Source organism: Felis catus, chromosome E3 (genome assembly GCF_018350175.1).
Source record: "Felis catus isolate Fca126 chromosome E3, F.catus_Fca126_mat1.0, whole genome shotgun sequence".
In the NCBI taxonomy this organism is placed as follows: Eukaryota; Metazoa; Chordata; class Mammalia; order Carnivora; family Felidae; genus Felis; species Felis catus.
In genome coordinates, this window is record NC_058383.1 from 30,419,514 (window position 1) to 30,438,194 (window position 18,681).

Consider the following 18,681-nt stretch of genomic DNA (forward strand, 5'->3'; position numbering starts at 1 on the left):
TTTCAAACGGCGGATTCCAGAGTCCTACCACACACGGAATTAGAATTCGTGGAGGTGAAGCCAGGGAATTGGTATTTTATCAATTTCCTCAACGAGCCTCGGGTACTCGAAAATTTGAGAACTGTGAACCTAGGCGCTACTTTGACGTTTTGCTAAAAAGGGGAAGAAACCGGTTTGCGCCTTCATTTGATCTGATCAGTGTTTGTGAAACTTGATCAGAGCCACAGAACCCTTCCTTAAAATAAGTTCTTCATGAGGATTTCAGGACACAAAATCATCAGGGTAGAACTGCACCCAGCCCCTGATTTGCAAGCCTCGAGATGGCTGAGGAGGGTAGAGGGTGTACCACAGAAGCCATATTGGGGGCTACCTGGCCCTGACAAGGAACAGAACAGCCAAAGAGAGGAGGGCATGGTCCTACCTTGGATGTGGGGGAGGAGCCAGGCAGGTTGCAAAGCCTGATAGGAGCTAGAGCAGGGAGTCAGGGATTGGCCAAGCCCAGGCTGGGGACAAAGACAGGCATCCTAAATATGGATCAGCCACAATGAGACTGGAGCCCAACATACAAAGAGAGATCAGCTATGGGACACAGAGAGGCAAACAAGAGATCAACTTGGCCAAAGAGGTAGGCTCTATCTGGCCAGGGAGGAACTGGTAAGGAAAGGCGAGCTTTTGAGGGGGCAGCAGTGCTCCTGGGGACAGCTATGATCCATCACGGAGACCTCACACCCAGCTGTGAGCTGCTGAGGGGAAAAATGCAAGTTTTGTTCAATGTTGCATCCTGGATACGGAGCCCAGGACTTGCAGAGAAACTGTTCTCTGCGAGTAACTTGTTCTGCGAGTGTTCCATGAGACGAGCAAACATTTCTAATGCATTTTAATTTAATAAGCAAGCGATGTCTTGCAATACAAGTAGTACATGACGCCGAACATCACGTGATCGCGAATGAGTCAGTGGTTCTTCTCTCTCTCGCTGCGGGACTGTGGGTGATCGTGTCCCATGCTCGGATGTTCAGTCTCAGGCTGCGGTCTTTGGCAGAAATCAGTGATGTTTCAGAACGCGGGAAGGTACCCACAACTGGCACTGGTGTATCTTTTGTCACTTCCAAGCACCTCCGGACAGTCCTTTGCTTTTCCAGACAAGAGTAAGCCTAGGAATGTTTTGCTTCATTCTAGGTCAGCCTGCCTGCGGATATAGACCCTTTCCTCTGATGCCTTACCGCCAGTTACATTAAATACAGTATATGACAAGAGTTTATTAACACTGCACTGTAGTCAACACCCGTGCGAGTGCATACAATGACCCCCATGCAGAAAAAGGTTCCATCAAGCCAACAGACAGCAGTGATTCCGTTAGTGATAATGAAAGTCGTCCTACACAATAACCCTCCTCTCTTGTTCTCTTGCCTCCCTCACACCAGCCACAGAGGTTTTCAAAGGTAAGCGCAGGTTAATCTATTTACCTTTTTTATTTTGTATTTTTGTTATTATTTTGTATTATGTTAGTATATATTTGTATAGATTAGTGTATATTATACAGTATATTATATTTGTATTGTATTTTTGGGTTGTGGAACGAATCATCTCAACTTCCATTATTTCTTATGGGAAATTCGCTTCGACATACAAGCGCTTTGGATTACAAGCATGTTTCTGGAACAAATTATGCTTGCAAACCAAGGTTTTACTGTATCTGTTGGCTGGATGGAGAGAGGGCGGGATGGATACACGGATGGAGGAAGGGCCCATATCTGCTACAAGCCCCTTGTTGCTCACTATGAAGCAAAGGTGCCCATTTCTGGGCTGGAGGGTCCCTGGAAGTGATGTTCAGGATTCCATACCTGCTCCCCACTCCAAGTAGTGGAAAAATCAGGCCAGCTCTAGCAAGTGGGCTTGTGAAGTCCAGTGGGGCAGCTTAAGACAAGCAACGTTTGCTTATGACTCTAAAACTCCTATGTTAGTGCTCACCTGCACCAGAAACGCACCTCTAAGCATCCTCAGACCTTAGCATGATAGGAAGAAGGAAAAGAAGCTTTTCTTTACTCAGTGACTGTTTGCTATTTTTAATTCAAAAATTCTATGGGGATGTTTTATGCATCAGACACTGTGTAAGGCACTGGTGATAGAGCAGGAAAAAAAAAAATAGGCCAGATCCCTCTCTCTTGAAGTTTATGTTCTAATGAGGGAGTCAGGCCATAAACATGAAAACATGCAAATGAATGAGATCATTTGGAATGTGATCAATGCTATAAAAAAATTTTAAACAGGCAGATGTAGAAGAAACAAACTGGCCAGGCAGGAAGTTTTTTTAGAAAAAGAGACCATTTGTAGAAGTGGCATTTGAGCTGAAATATGAATGACAAGGAGGCATGCAAACATTACAGCGAATAGCACACCAAGCAGTGGTAGCAGCAAGTGCAAAGGCACTGGGGTGGGGAACAAGCGTCAAGTGTTGGAGGAAGGAAAGGAGGCCAGTGCACTTGTGACTGAGTAGGAAAGGCACAGGGAGGTGTAGATGAGCAAGAAAGGGAGGCACAGACCAGATGATGCACGCCTCGCAGGGCATAGTGAGGACTCTGCGGGTGGATGGTCTGACTGGAATCAGGAAACCTGGGAGGAGGCTAATGCAGGCCACCAGCAGGGAGATGATGGTGGCCTGGACCAAGGTGGTGCCCAGAAGCAGAGGGATGCAGGGCACACTGTATAGATGGAGTTGAAAAAAGAAATAGGACTCAAGAGAGAAAAGAATCAAGCAGGCCAACAACCATGGGGGATGATGGATGAGGAACGGCTTATGATCCCCATTTGCTCAACTAGGAAGACTGAGGTCCAGGCCACCGGGCCGGAAACCGTCAGGGCCAGGATATGAAACCAGGTCTGTGTGGCTCCAGAGCCCAGCGCACTCCTTCCAGTCTGCCTTCTTTTTATGGAGCTTTTGTGCTTATGGTCACTGGCAAAGAACAGGTGTGTGGGATTAGTGCATAGTCCCTCTAGCCAACTGCTCCTCTTTTGGGGACGAGAAGTGGACCTCGCTCTAGTTAATGCCATGCTGCTTATTGATTTAGGCAAATGCCTGGCGGCTCCAATTCATCTTCCAAAGGGTAATGTAATAAGGGCCTGCATTATACTGTAGCTTTCTCTGGGCTCTAAACACACCACCCTCCTTAGCCTCGCAACCTCCTCTATGAGTCACGGAAATGAACCCACGGCACTGACCAATCGGTCAGGCATATCTTTTCCATTTACAGAAGCTGGAGTCGGGAGCATGGCAAGAGCAGGAGACAGAGAGAGGCTCCTGAATAGCTGGGTGTCCTTCTTGAGTCACTTAACCTCTCCGAGCCTTAAGCTTCTCTTCTGAAAAATGGGGTAATAACCCTATGCTGTCAATCTCAGAGAGTTCGAGCAGAAATATAGAAGGCATTGCATGTCAAAGTCATTTGTGAGCTGAATTATGTGACATTACGATTACTATTAGGAACTTTTTACTCTAACGTGAGGGGATGAGGTAGAAAGAGCCAATGAGCGATTCAATAAAAATTTCTTGAGCCTCTACTATGTGCCAGATGCCAGTAATTCAGTGGTAGGCAACACAGATATGACATGTGGTCTCCACCTCTGCGGAGCTTATGACAGCCTAGCCTGGAAGAGAATTCGCAAACGATCACATCAGCAAATACATAATTTCACAGGGTTAGGACATGTGTTTAAAGAAACATGCAGGGTGACATTAAAGCACAAAGAGGGGGTCCTGGGGGAAATGCTTGAGCTGAATTCTGAAGGAAGCATGGGAGTTAGCTATGAGATGGGAAACTATGGGGAAGGATAAGAGTATCCCAGGTAGTAGGAACAGCACATGCAAAGGCCCTGAGGCAGTAGGAGTATGGTGCATGTGGGAGAAGCCTCCTCCCCAACCCCAAAACCCATGGTAGCTGGAACAGTGTTAGTAAGAGTGGGGTCCTAAAACAATTATCCCTAGTTGCTCTGCAGGAAGTGGAGGAAGGGAAGAGAACTAGAGAAAAGAGAGCGAAGTACAGAATGATTAAACAGATGTGTATATTACCAAGTACAAGTTTGCATAAGGGACTGGAATAGGGATACTGTCAGAGAACAACAAAGGGATCTCTCATCCAGCCAGAATGGTAATGGGGGAAGGGAGATGAGGAAGATTCTGGGACAAACTGACAACTGAGCTCTTGCTTTTTGAGGACATTTAGCAGTTGGAGAGGTGGATCCGCAGGTGGAGGGAAATATGTACGCAAAATACAGCACAACATGATGTATTCAGAGACCTGCAAACAGTTCAGTGGAAGGAGGATCAAGGGTGCACAGAAGCAAGGAAGGAGGCCAGTGAAGAACTCAGGACCCTGATCTTGAACGACACCTCAGGCTTATGAAGGACTGACTCTACATGAGGAAGTTCAGTTGGGAAGAATGTTTCATACATTTGATAGAATGGAGTAAAAAAAAAAAAATCTGATACACGTGTACAAAGCTCTAAGGTTGAGCCAAGGAAAGGCTGGAACGGAGAGGACTTAGGAAGTCACTTCTAAAGTTCAGGCAAGAGATGGGTGTGGAACCACAGGGCAACAGTGTGAACTGGAGGAGAGGCGGGCGGGCAAGGATCCCGGGTTCGAGCTCCCCAGCTTGTCCCTTTGCCCAATCTCCAAGGCGAAGGGTTCGTCTCCGCCCCATGCTCTCACCCGGCAGTCTGCCCTGAACTCCAGCCTTCAAGGCTCCCTTAGCTACAACTACCTTCTCCCTTGCTGCTGCCCACCCCCCAATCTTGGTCAGAGGCTCTGCAAAACCAACGCTGCTGATGCATGTTATATAACACTGTTGTTTCTATCCTATGAGAACTAAGGGAGGAAAAAAAAGTCTGCCTGACAAGTAATTTTGTATGTAAAAAACAATCTGCCAGAGGCTAGGGGAAGTGTACCTGTGGTTCCTCCACACTGGCACATACAGCTGCTTTGCCTGATGACTACCCTGCCTTCAGACATCCTGGAAGCAGAACATGATTACACAAGAGAAGCAAGAATGCCCTTTCCCCTTTCAGGAAACATGGCAAAGTTTAGTGTGTGTGTGTGTGTGTGTGTGTGTGTGTGTGTGTGTGTGTGTGTGTTTCTCCACACTTTCCTTTTCCTTACAAAATTGCACTAAGGAAAATGCTTGATTTCTCAAATGCAAAGTGACGATAATAATAGTGGCTGGTGAGAATAAAATGAAATAATGCATATAAATAGGGTCTTACGTGATACTTGGCACATAGTAGGCATTCATTAAAGGGTTTTCTGAACTGCCTTTTTAGTAAGAGCTTAACTCTCTTGCCAGGCTCTGTGCTACTGGCTTTACCTGCATTAGATACATCATTGGACACTTAGGGGCTGTCTGTGGTCCTGAATTACCTTGGGCAGCTCAGGGACTTTTTCCCCCCTAATTCTTGGAAGCTGGTTTTATACCTCACCATCCACCATCTCCCAAGAATTCCTAACCATGTGACTTTCAAAAGACCTAATTTTAGGTCTTTTTGAAAATCAACTTTATTGGGTATAATTTATGTACAATTAAATGCACTCATTTTAATTGTACATTTTGAAGGCTTTCGACAAATTTATATACTCGTTTAGCCATCACCATCACCAAGCTACAGAACATTTCCGTCATCCTCAAAAGCCCCCTTGGGCCTTATATGAATTAAATACTACACCTTCAGCCACAGGAAAAAAAAACCCCACTTATTTCCCTTCAGACACTATAGATGTGATTTGTCAGTTCTAGACTTCACATTAATGGAATTACATGGTATGTTCTCATTTATATCTGCCTTCTTTCCCTCCACATAATTTCTTTGGAATTCATCCATATTAATGCATATATCACTAGTTAACTCATTTTCATTGTTAAGTAACATCCCACGAGTAGTTTACCTATTAACCTATAGACGGATTTTTGGGTTGCTTCCAGAACTATTATGAATAAAGCTGCTATGAACATCAGCGTACAAGTCTTTCCACTGACATGTTTACATGTATCTTGAGTAAATACCTAGAGTGCAACTGATGAGTCATACGGTCCAGTGCAGATTTAACTTTATGGAAGAAGTGCCAAACTCCTTTTGGTTGTAGACTTCGACACCTGCCATATATGAAAATTCTAGTGGCCTCCACATTTTTGTCATCGCTGGATACTCTATTTAATGCAGTCATTCTATAGGGTGGTATCTTATTACGGTTTTCATTTGCATTTCCCCGGGGGCTAATGATGTTGAGCATCTTTTCAGGAGCTGATCAGCCATTTGTGTATCTTCTTTGGTGAACTGTCTGCTCAAATTTTTTGCTCTTTTACGTATGATGTTAATACCACCAACAAATCCAAGACCTTTATGGGTAGAAATTATCAAAACAGAGTTACAGGAAGACAAAATCAACCTCGGGATGACACCATCCATGAGAATGCCCCTCCACCCTGCCTACACACACACACACACACAAACACACACACACACACACACAAATACACACACCTTCATTCTGAATTACTGAGCTCTTTGGACTAATAGGTATCACCAACATGGGTGTGGATGCACAACAGAGAAGTAGGCAGAATGACAGACTGGCAATTATCTGCTGTGTTATTTCAAACCACCCCCTTGCTAGCTGGTTGGCCCCATGTAAGTCACTTGTTTCTTTGATCCCCATCCCAGTTGTCTACCAAATGTAACCTACCTAAATGTACTGGGAAAACTAAAGCCATGGTACACAAAATGTCTGTTGCATAATAGATACTCAGATATAGAACTATTAGTTCCATCCCAAACATACATCAGTGATGTGTCACAGAACGCTACTTTAGAAATCAGCTCCCGGGGCGCCTGGGTGGCTCAGTCGGTTAAGCGGCCGACTTCGGCTCAGGTCATGATCTCACGGTCCGTGGGTTCGAGCCCCGTGTCAGGCTCTGTGCTGACAGTTCAGAGCCTGGAGCCTATTTCAGATTCTGTGTCTCCCTCTCTCTGAGCCTCCCCTGTTCATGCTCTGTCTCTCCCTGTCTCAAAAATAAATAAAACATTAAAAAAAAATCAGCTCCCCCCCTCAAAAAAAAAAAAAACTGAAGTTTCAAAAAAAAATGCTGTGGCTCTGTCTGGTAAGCGTCTGACACTTGGTTTCGGCTCGCACCGTTTGTGGGTTTGAGTCCCGCATCGGGCTCTGCACTGACAGCGTAGAGCCTGCTTGGGACTCTCTTTCTCCTTCTCTCTGTACCACCCCTGCTCGCTCACTTTCTCTCTCCCAAAATAAATAAATGAATAAACATTAAAACAAAATGTATTTAGCTCCTAAGTCTAGGACCAGTGGCTGAGGCAAGGATCGGCCACGAGATCTTCAGCTAAGCTCACTGACACGTCAGGACGGGCCGACTGTCGAAAATCTCAGACGGGGCTACCGGGGGTCCCAGGGATGCTTCACATGTCTGTCATCCTCCAGCAGGCCCGTCTGGGCAGTGATGGAGGTGCAATAAGTCCAAGTAGAGACACACAGGGTCTCTTCAGCTCTGGGCTCAGAACCAGTGCACGGTCACCTCTGTCAAACTTGTCAAAGCACATCGAAGGCCACACCAAAGTTAAGAGGTTGGGGAACCAGCTCTGCCTCTTTGCGATGACAACTGCAACGTCACACAGAAAAGACTGTGTGTGTGGAAGAGGGCTGAAGAATTGGGTCTGCCATGACCGTCTGCCAGTGGACCAAACAATGCCCAAGTGGACCAAAACGATAAACTGAAATTACTTCCTGCTCTCGTATCTCACTAATTCTGGAATGAGGCTAAATGCCTATGATCCAATTTCCCTCATCTGAGGGAAAAAAGAACGTCGCAACGACCTGACTTCTGTGAGACATGAGTCAGCGTTACTGTTCATTACCAAGTCTAGCAGGGCCAGGAGGTGAAAGGGAAGCTGCGAAGTCGGGTCACTGGCAAAGAGGTGCTGGTACTGTTCACTGCCTCTACCCCCACCAACTCCATTCCTCTGTGTTCCCCTCTATCCTTCCTAATGGGCTAGATTCCAAGGACCAAACAGGCTCCTTCTTTGCTTGCGGGAAGGGAAGATTCTGGTCTCAGACGGTGGTATCTCATAATTAGCCTCCTCCGCTTTGTCAGTGATGGGCTAAGCCATCTTGGACTGGAATCCCGAAAGCAGTAGAGGTAGGAGCAGGTGGAAAACACCTGCCTTGTTATGAACTGACCAACTCACGCTGACTACTCCTCTCATTCTCCCCATCTACAGACATAACAGTGGGCTCCTGGCATGTCTTTGTATGACGGAACAGCAACACCCCCATGCCTGAGTCAGGCCATATGAATACAAGCGGGCCCCTGATCCAAGCTGGGATAGACTCCTTCCTTTAGAATTTTGAATTGGATAGTCACCCCCTTCTGGTGGCTGGCTCTGTAATGGTGTGGGGCAAGCGTGGGGGTTGGCAGATTCCGCCCATTATGAAGACCATGTGAATCAGACGAGCAGAGAAAGAAAAGTTTTCGGCAAAGCAAAGGATGAAGCACAGAGTAGGAAAGAAAATCTAAATGGCTTCCAAATCCCTGGTTTGAGTAACTTCGTATAATGAAATTCTGTTGTTTGCCTGCCCAATATTCATTCTTCTTAACGTGGGTACTAATACTTTGAATTTCCTTTGGAGAACCATTCTTTTCCCAGCCTCAGCGCCAGTCATTCCCATAAGGGCTGACCACACCCTAATTCCAGGGCATGGTGTGGCCCCCAAGCCTGGCCAGATAAGAACATGGTGTCCCTCCGCCCACAGTTGTAATTTCAAGGATGGGAATATGACCCAATGAGAGCCAGCAAATCTCAGGATTTAGGCAGCTGAGGCTAGAAGAAAGAGCACCCTCTCTTTCCCACTGGCTCGAAGCTGTATGGATGTAAGCCAATCATTGCTGGCTACCATCATGGTACCGCTAGGATAAAGCCTGCCCGAAAATAGAGCCAACGTGGCAGAAGGCAGGGCTGAGAGACGGAAACGAAGTCCCAGGGACACGGCTGTGGCTTGAGTTCCTGGATCCATCTGTGACAGAAACAAATCTTCCGCGAACTTTTTAGACACAAGCCAATAAGTTTGGTTTGGTTTTGTTTTTTTTTTTTTGTCTTAGGAAGTGAGCTGGGTTTTCTGTTTCTTACAACCAAAGGGCATCAGTGTGACTTCCCTGAAGCCAACTTCCATTCCTGTCCGTGCAAGATCCCTAGAGAATTCTCTAAATCCCTCTTTTTTCACCTATAAATCTTGAGGGGTTCCTCTTACCAACAATCAAGAGTCACAACCGTGCCTTTCTACCTTATATCACATGAGGATGAAGAACGAAGGTAGAAGGACACTCTAACCTTCACTCTGTGCCATGCACTATCCTAGGCACTCCGCTGCACCCAGTTCTGCCACAGTACAGCACGTGCATCCCTAAACGTCAATGCACCGGGCAAAATCACGCAGCAAACATCACAGAGCTTCTGGGAAAGCGAGGCTGGGGGACAGCACTCAGAAACCTCACCAGCGAGGCATTTGAAAGGAAAAAACACAGGAACCTCATCCAAATGGTAGCACAGTTTTACATGGAGTCTGCAGTCTTAAAATGCATGCACCTGACAATAAATGTGACAGTTTACCTTGGAAATGACCTGAAGGCGGCTGCTGGAGGTGTGTGTTGTAAGGGCTGCAACTGGGGTTGTGAAGACGTGGGACTCCTGTTGGCTATCCAAAATCAGATGGGAAGCTTTACCAGCAGGCGTGAATGGGTAGGGCTCATAGTTCACCTGGGAGACATCTGAGGTGTGCGCATGTGTGCCCTGGGGGTAGTCCTGCATGGCTCAGTTCGGGTGAGTGCAGTTTTCATTCGCCTATTGTCTCTCGCTGATGAAACTGCACACAAGCAAGTGTGAAATCCGCATTATAGTCAAAACCATTTCCTAACAGATTAATCGCACGGCAACAAATGCATGTGTTGGGGGCCAGTGTGGCAGCAGAACTGTCTCACGTGAGCCCAACCTCTAACCTTGGGACATAGATAGGATTTCTCCCCATTTTACAAGGGAAGACACTGAGGTTCAGAGAGCCAGTGAGTGGCCAACCTACGATTCAAACTCATGTTTATCAGACCGTAGCACTCACCTGCTTTCCACGCGGGCATGCTTCACCTAAACACCGCTATTTCCTATGATACTTGCCTAAGTTTCCCTACCTCTGACTGTCAAGTCTCAAGAATGACACAAGTTTCTGCACTGAAGTTTTTTAAACGTGGCACAGTATGTGGGACTGCATCAGATTGCTCGCTCTGCCTAAGTTATCCCATCTGTAAAATGGGCCAGTGTCCATTTGCTACCCACGCGGATCACGGAGAGGGCACAGGGGCTGGATACACCATGGACAAGGCAACAGCGCTCCTACCGCTCACAAAACACACTGGGACCTCTTCATCCAAACCATTCCACCGGACAGAGGAAGAAACTGAGGGCCAGAGACAGCAGGGGACTCACCAAGGTCACTCAGGAAAACAATGGCAAGAGAGGGATTAAAATTGGAGGCTGCGGACCCTTAGCGAAATCATTTCCAAAAAGCATGGGGTAAGACCCACCATAGCCAGGGTGCCCAGCGGCACTTTGTTTAGCCAATGTCTTCTCAGACGAGGCCTTCTCTGGCAACATCACAGGGCTACAGGAGTGGCCTGAGGCTGTGTGCTCAGCCTTCTAAGCCCTGCAGTTCTGCAAAGCCACTAGGATGCACACAAGCCCACAGCTGACTATTCTGACACTGAGTCATAGCCCGGTGCAAGGAGCCAGGCTAATCAATCACTCAACCAATATTTACTGAGAACTCCCCCATCAGTGACTCCCTCTCTTTTTTGCCTTTTGGGATTCACATCCCCCTTTGCATTCCTCGCTATAAATGTTTTTATAGGGTCTACCTATCCATCAACCTGCATTTACTAGGGAATAATTCATTATTTTTTACCATATTTTATTCATCAAAACCTTAAAGAGCTGCCACTCAATGCCTCTGGCCTGCAGGAGATAAGTACCCTACACTGTAACACTAGACAATCGTGTGATTCCAGCCAAGAGAGAGAGAGAAAAAAAAAAAAAAGGATATTTCAACTCACTCATAAGGTCTGGATCTCAGGCTGGGTTCCCTCAGATGCAGGTTCTGAAATAAAGTTTGGATGCAAATAGTTTGTTTAGTAGGTAGGAAGGAACAGGGAAGATAGACAAGAAAGGAATGTAAGCCCATCCCTTGTTAAAGGTCATATTACTACCAGGAACAACTGGTGGGGAAGGGGGGAGCCCTGTCAGACGCTATAGAATGTGCCCCAGAACTGTCTCACCCAAGAGATGAGAAAGTTGGGTACCCATCACTAGCGGAGGGCTCCTCCCACGGGCGCCAACACTCAGCACTTCTAGCCCACCTCGCATGCAAGAGAACACGCCAGAGAAAGCCCTCCAGCAGAAGGAGTAGGAGGTTCCTGTAGTAAGGAGGATTCCACGAGGGTAGATGGGAATGCAAGCGCCCAGGGTGTATGGCAGGGCCCCAATACATCTGCTCCACCCGGTCATAAACAAAAATGTTCAGCTCTTAAAAGAAATCTGAAATCGCAGAACCAATAGTTATAGAGGACATTTAGCGCTTACTGGGTGCCCGCCATTATGCAAACACTTGACGTAAATCATCTCACTTAATACGACAGCAACTCGGTGCGGGCCTTGCGATTATACTCCCTTCAGAGGTGAGAAAAGGGATTCTTGGAGAACTTCAATAAAACTGCACGAGGTCAAGGGGCTAAGAAGAAGCCGGTCTAAGATTCAAACCCACGTGTTTCTGACAGCAACACCTTTCTCCGACCTCAAGCCGGCAGAAGGCGAGACGGAGGCGGATCTCTCTAACTCTGGAAGACGAGGGGTCTGCAAGAGAGACAGGGTCCCAGAAAGGTCATAGCTAGGTAAGGTCTACGCAGCCCGTCCATTCCTCCACCTTCCGGTATGAGCGCTCTGTCTCTTCTGCCTCGGTGCGCCGTGGCCTTGGAAGACTAACCCCACTTCCGGGATCTAGCACATGACCCGGGCCTGACCAATGAGACAATTCCACTACCACTCCCAGACAGTGATTGGTTCAGGGAAGGTCATATGACCCAGCTAGCTCAATAACAACGCATACGCTAGCTTTAAATAGGAACAAGTCTCTTCCCTTAAGGTTGCTGAGTTGAAGGGCGACAGTCACTGAGGTCCGTCCCTGCCACCACCTGGGGAGAGGCCACCTGACAGTGAAGGCACAGAGAGGCGAGCAGGGCCTAGAGACGGAGACGGATTTTTAAAAAATAAACGCTATTGAGGTATAATTGACACATAATAAAATGCACCCGTCTCAAGTGTACAATTCGATCAGTTGTGGCGTATTAGTCAGGTTAACACCCATGACAATGGAGAGAGGACATTTTCATCACCTCAGGAAGGTCTGTTTGAAGTCAATTACTCCATCCCAACCCCAGGCAACCCCTGGTCTGCTTTCTATCGCTATAGTTTTACCTTTTTTTGAATCTCATGAATAGATTCATACAGTATGTACCTGGCTTCTTTCACCCCCCAGAATGCTTTTGAGATTCAAGCGTGTTTTTTTTTTTTTTTGCATGTATCCATATTCATTCTTTTTTATTGCTGAGAATTATTCCATTGTGTGGATGTACCACAGTTTGTTTATTGGGCAATTGGGTTGTCTCCAGTTTCGGGCTAATCTGAATAAAGCTTCTATGAATATTAGTGTAGATTCCTTTGTGTGGATGTAATTTTCAGTTCTCTTGGGTAGATACATAGGAGTGGAATTTCTGGGCTGCAAGCTCCGTGTTGGAAGTTTACGTTTCCCTTTATAAGGAACAAAAGGCAGAGTTTTAACAACCTCTTTTGATCTGCCCCGTTCATTAGCATTGATGGACACATTTGCATTTGACAGAAGGTACCCGACAGTGAGATCCCAGCTTTACCACTGCAGAGTTCAGCAGCGACCAGGCCCTACGGAGTGAGGCTAACCTGGTGTAGGGAAGCATCTCAGGAATCTGCACATTCAGCCAACCTAGGAACTTCGAGAGTCTGTTTGTTATGCAGTGGGCACCATTCAAGATGTATGATGTGTGTGTCTGGCGAAGGTGGTGATTATCACCCTTAGTCTTAACCGACTGAGCCACCCAGGGGCCCTATCACCCTTGGTCTAATGTCGAGGAAGCGGAGGCTCAGAGGGCTGAAATAACCCACCTCTGGTCACACAGCCCATTAGTGGGAAAAATGAGATTTGAACCCAGGTCTGTCCCCCTGCAACCTCCTCTTTCTCTCACTCTGCCCAGCCTCTCTCAGAAAATCCAGCCTGGGTTGCTCTGATCCCAGCACCAGTGGGAGTAGGGAATCCAAACCCACTAATATTTATCTGTGGGACTGGCTCCTCTGCCGTGCCAAGTGGGCAAGGGCGCCAAAAGGGGCGTTGCCTCTGAACCAGCCAGAATCTGCCTCCGTCCCCCAGCCTCAGGAGGCTCCGGGCCAGCTGGGCTGTCCAGCACCTGGGTCCCGGCTGCCAAAGGAAGCAGGTGAACGCCAGGCTGGGGGAGGCCTAGGACGAGCAGTGACAGCTTCTCTGTTGCAAAATAGATGTTCTGGAGTTGGCCTCTCCCCGCAGCTGCTAGTAAGAGGCTGCAAATGCTTCCTTTATCCTAGAAAGAGCACAGGCTCTGGAAACAGCAGACCTGTGTTCAATTTCTGTAGGTGCTTGAGCTCCTTGTTTGCCTTCTCCGAGCTTCTATTTCCATCCTGAAGATGGAGATAACCAATCCACCAAGTATCCGTGAGGATTAACGGGTCTGAGGAATGGAACACTTTGGCCCGGTTCCTGGCACATGGTGGGTGCCCTGTTAATGCTTCTGTCTCCTTCGTCAGCCTCTTGCCCTGAATTTTTAGGTGGTAAATCATATTCCATGGAGTGTCTTTATCCTCTTCCATCTCCGTGGTTTATCCCATTCTGGGGTTAGTTAGATAACAGCTGCCCCCCCCCCACACACACACACAAAAGGACTGTCCAACTCCTAATCCCCAGAACCGTGAACGTGCCCTTATTTAGCAAAATGCTCTTTGCAGATGTAATCCAATTAAGGATCTCAAGATGAGATCATCCTGGATTACCCAGGTGGGCCCTAAATCCAGGGAGAGGTGTCCTTATAAGAGAAAAGGCAGGAGGAGATTTGCAACACAGAGAAGAGGTCACGTGAAGACAGGGATGAGGTTGGACACCGGCCACCAGCCACAAGCCAACGAACACCCGGAGCCACCAGAAGCTGGATGATGCAAGGAAGGACCCTCCCTCGAGACTCTGGAGACAGTGTGGCCCTACCAACACCTTGATTTCAGACCTCTGGCCTCCCAAGCTTTAGGAAAACTGGTTTGTAGTGTGTTACAGCCAGGCCGTGTGTGGTGATCGTGGTGCTGCAGTCACAGGAGACTGGTGCACCTTCTCCCTCCCCCCCCCACCCCCACCCATGCCCCCTCCACCCAGAGAGTGGGTCACTTCTCTGTCCCCTTCTCCCGTATCCCAGCTCCCAGTCTTCCAGTGTCCCCTGGGCAGAGGAGTCGCTCATCTGAACATCTGGCAGTAGCTACATTGACTGAGACACATTTTGCTAGTGGGCATGATGAGCAAGCTGGTAAATATCAGATGCGAAGCCCCCCTCCTGTGTCACTTCTTGCCTCCATACGTGGAAGACTGTTCTACACACACGCCCTCTGCCAACATACCCTCAGCAGGACCTCTAGAGCTGAGTTTCCCAACCCCATTGCCATCATGTGGACTGGGTAATTCTTTGCTCTGCGTGTGTGGGGGGAAGAGGGTCCTGTGTATTGCAGCCCTGGCTTGCACTCACTGCAAGCCAAGAGCCACCCCCCCCCCCCCCCGCCGTGGGTGATGATCAGCAGTGTCTCCAGATATTGCTCAATACCCCTGGGGGAGAAGGAAGAAAGGCAGGGTAACCCCGGGTTGATTCACCCCTGCTCTAGAGGAGAACCCAGCACACATGCATCCGGTCATGGGGAAGACAGGAACACCCCCTCTTTGTCCATGAGGCTGCACGAACAAGTTCAGCTCGGCACACCCAGCTCTTCCAGATTCAGGAGAACCAAGATGGGGATTCTAACGTCTGGGCTTCTTGCTCCAGCACCAATCCCCACGGAAGCGCAGGGGTGGGGAGCTGTCAGAGGCGTGCAGTCAAGAATGAAATCAAGACTTTGTGCCCTTGTGTATCATTCCTCCAAAGAGGAACGAGCATCACATTCACTCTGAATGCCTTGATGCTTAGAGCTGCAAAGGTCTGGGAACCCATCCCTCCAAAATATCACAGGCCTAGTGTAGTTTGGTACATTTGGACCGGACAATGCCAAGCAGAAGGGGCAGGAGACACAAAGGATGTGGAGGGTCAGGTCTCAAAGAGTCTTGAGTGCAATACTATAACGGACTGAGTGTTTGTGTACCCCTTCCCTGAGGGCAATACTATTATGGACGGGATGTTTGTGTCCCCCTACTCGCCCCCCCAAAAAGCCTCCTATTTGGAAGCCCTAACCTACTAGTGTCACTGTATTTGGAAATGGGGCCTTTAAAGGAAGTAATTAAAGTTAAGTCAGGACATCAGGATGGGGCCTTGATCCAATACAGTTCATGTCTTTATAAGATGCCAGTTCTCTCTCTCTCTCTCTCTCTCTCTCTCTCTCTCTCTCTCTCTCTCTCTCTCTCTCTCGCTCCCCCTCTCCTTGCACACACACCAAGGAAAGGCCATGAGAAAACACAGCAAGAAGGTACCATCTGCAAACCAGGCAGAGAGATCTGAGTCAGCTAGACCCTTGATCTTGGGTGTCCAGCCTCCAAACCTGGGAGACCATAAATTCACGCTGTTGGAGCCTATTGTCTAGAGCATTTTGTAATTGTAGCCCAAGCAGACTAAGACACATACGAAGGAGTCTGGACTGTAGGTCAAAGCTTTCCACTGTTCAGTTCCTGGACCATCTGCATAGAATTCCCCAGAGGCTCTTCCAAATACAGACAACCCACCTCTACTGAATCAGGACCTCTGAGAGCTGGGACTCTGCATTGTTACAAACTCACAAGGTGATGTTCATGCACATTAAAATTGTATAACCAAAGCTGATAGGTGGCTGGGAATCAGTAAGGGATTTGAAGCAGATTTCTATTTTGGAAATACCAGCTGCACTGCCTCTCCTGGGCTGGAAATGACGGTGATGGAGGCAGAGAGAAAATTGAGATGTCTCCGCATGTCCTGCCTGTGACTCTTCTCTCTGCTATGCTGAGCACTGCCTGCATCCCCATGGAACCCTCTCCTCTTCCCCTGCCTTGCTCAAAAGCATAGCTTGTGATGAATGACCCACGAGGTACAAGATGTGGGTGCCAGGAAAATGCTAGGCGGTAGGGTAGGTGGACGGAGGATCGAAGAGGAAAGACCAGGAAGGAAACAGGAAACGCAGAGAATCTGGTCTTAACTGACCAGTGCCAATGGCTTTCCCCGGAGGCGGAGCCAACAGACAAGAGACTAAATTCAAAGAGCAGACCAGACCCCTCTTGCGAGATTGGGGCCAAGGCTTTGGATGTAAGGCATGCATGATCAGGGGAAGCCAGGCCAGCAGTGTCTCAATAACCGTCCCCACGGTGATGTCTGCGGACGGTGAATGTTTCCACTAAGGGCATAAAGGGTGGGCTACGTATCTAGCTGTGGCTGCTTCTGTCCAGCAGAGGGCTGGGGCTCTGAGCTAGCCCCTCAGTGGGGGACAACATAGGATTGGGGCGAGTGAATGGTGTTGGGTGGTATATGGAAGAAGGCTGAGTCTAGACCTTTCACCTTTAAGCAGCCAAAAATCTCCATTGAGAGGGGAAGAGGGACATGAGGGAGTTTCCTGAAGTCCCAGCGGATTCACTGTTGGATGAGATTGGGATAAGATGACCCCTAAGCAAGGATATCCCTGGTTGAGCACATGAATGGGTGTGACTTGAATAGAAGGCAGCAGAACTCCTGTTCCTCCAGCAATGGCATCAGGCAAGATGCACTCAAGCGCTGTCTCTGGTACTTGCAAGCTGGGGAGACTTGAGACGGTTACTTACCTGCCCCGAATCTCACTTTCTCGAATTTGTAACATGAGGATAATGTAAGACCTGCCTTGTGAGGTTATCATGAGGATTAAATGAGGTAATTCACGGGCAGCGCTTACCACGGGCCTGACACGTAGCTGGCACTCAATGCCATCAGCTATTCATGGTTATTGTTGATGATGATGATACCATTATTTTCAAAGAAAAAGGACTTTCAATAAGACAGATCTAAATGGGAATCCCTGCTTAGCCAGGAACTGTGAGACTTTCAACAACTTGCTTAATAGATTTGAGTTTTAGTTTTCTTTTCTTTTCTTTTTTTTTTTTTTTTGCTTTAACAAAACGGGGATAATGATTACACCATGGAAGGCTTTTTATGTAGCTACCGTGTGAAGATAATGTACAGCAAAGTGCCTTGCACAGAATCCCAAATCTCATCCCTCCAGAAAAGCAAAGGTTTCTGTGCCCCCCCCCCCCCAGCACACAGGTGAGCACTTTCAAATTCCTAATACCACAAAAAGCTCACTAGGTCAAAACCGCCTCTCTTGGGGATTGTGTTTTGCAATGTCCCTGAAAAGTGCCTAGAAGGTACCAAACCAACATGCCCCTGCCTTTGCAAGATGGTCTTGACTCCTGTCACTTCACGCTTTCCACAAAGTCTGTTCCCTTGACACATGATGTCATGCATTTGTAGCACCTTAACATCAAGAGAACCATAGGTCCAAATGAAATCAATGAACGAAATGAGATGCGCTGCATTTGGGTCAGGTTGTTAGGCTTGCCTAACGAAAATGTAAGTGATAAAAACTCCACCGACGACCAGGAGATTAATTCGTCTGAGTATTATTTCCAGAGACACAGAATTTCTCTGCCCTCACCGCCACCCATGCACAGCCAACCAGCCAGACCTAACACCTGTGGACTGGGCTTTACTCTAAGTCACCAAAGACTCGGCCAGCTCTAGAAATCCATGGCGTGCAGAAATACTGCAAGACTTTTTTAGAGGAAAGCACTGGATGTGTTGAAGCCATCAGAGGCTGGGAGGCTAAGGAAATTCATTTGTCTTTGCGAAATTGGCACCAGACTTCAAAAGTGTTGATGAATCCGCGGCTCCCGACACCTTTGATCTCCAGGAGGGAATCTGTGTATCTGAGCAGAGGGTAACAGTCCCCTCCAGCTCCAATTACCCAGGCATCCCGCCTGCCTTCTCGGGTGATTTTAGGTAGGCACTGCCCCCTCCACCACCAATAGCACCAACCCCAGATGCTCTGAAAACCTAGTTCCAAACTATTCAGGCTGTTCTCAGTTTTCTGTGCTGCTGAGGAACAGGGGACACAGGGCAAAGTACAGAGAGTTGGCTTTGGAGGCACAGACCTCAGCCCAAACTCTGGGTCTACCACTTAACATCTGAGCGAATGGTTTAACCTTCTTTTTTTCTACTTTTTTTAATGTTTATTTATTTTTGAGAGAGACAGACAGAGACAGAGTGTGAGCAGGGGAGGAGGAGAGAAAGCGG

At 47.8% G+C, this 18,681-nt stretch overlaps 1 protein-coding gene and 1 long non-coding RNA gene across 3 annotated transcripts in view; both read right to left on the reverse strand.

Annotated features, from left to right (window-relative positions):
- Window positions 1-18,681, reverse strand: part of SHISA9 (shisa family member 9) — a 279,798-nt gene that overhangs the window by 165,266 nt on the left and 95,851 nt on the right. The window lies entirely within an intron of this gene.
- On the reverse strand, window positions 1,514-14,514 carry LOC111558225. The gene is made up of 3 exons (XR_006590934.1): window positions 11,859-14,514; window positions 11,152-11,195; window positions 1,514-6,378 (listed from the first exon to the last, which is right to left on the reverse strand). It is a non-coding gene; the product is annotated as an uncharacterized LOC111558225 (long non-coding RNA).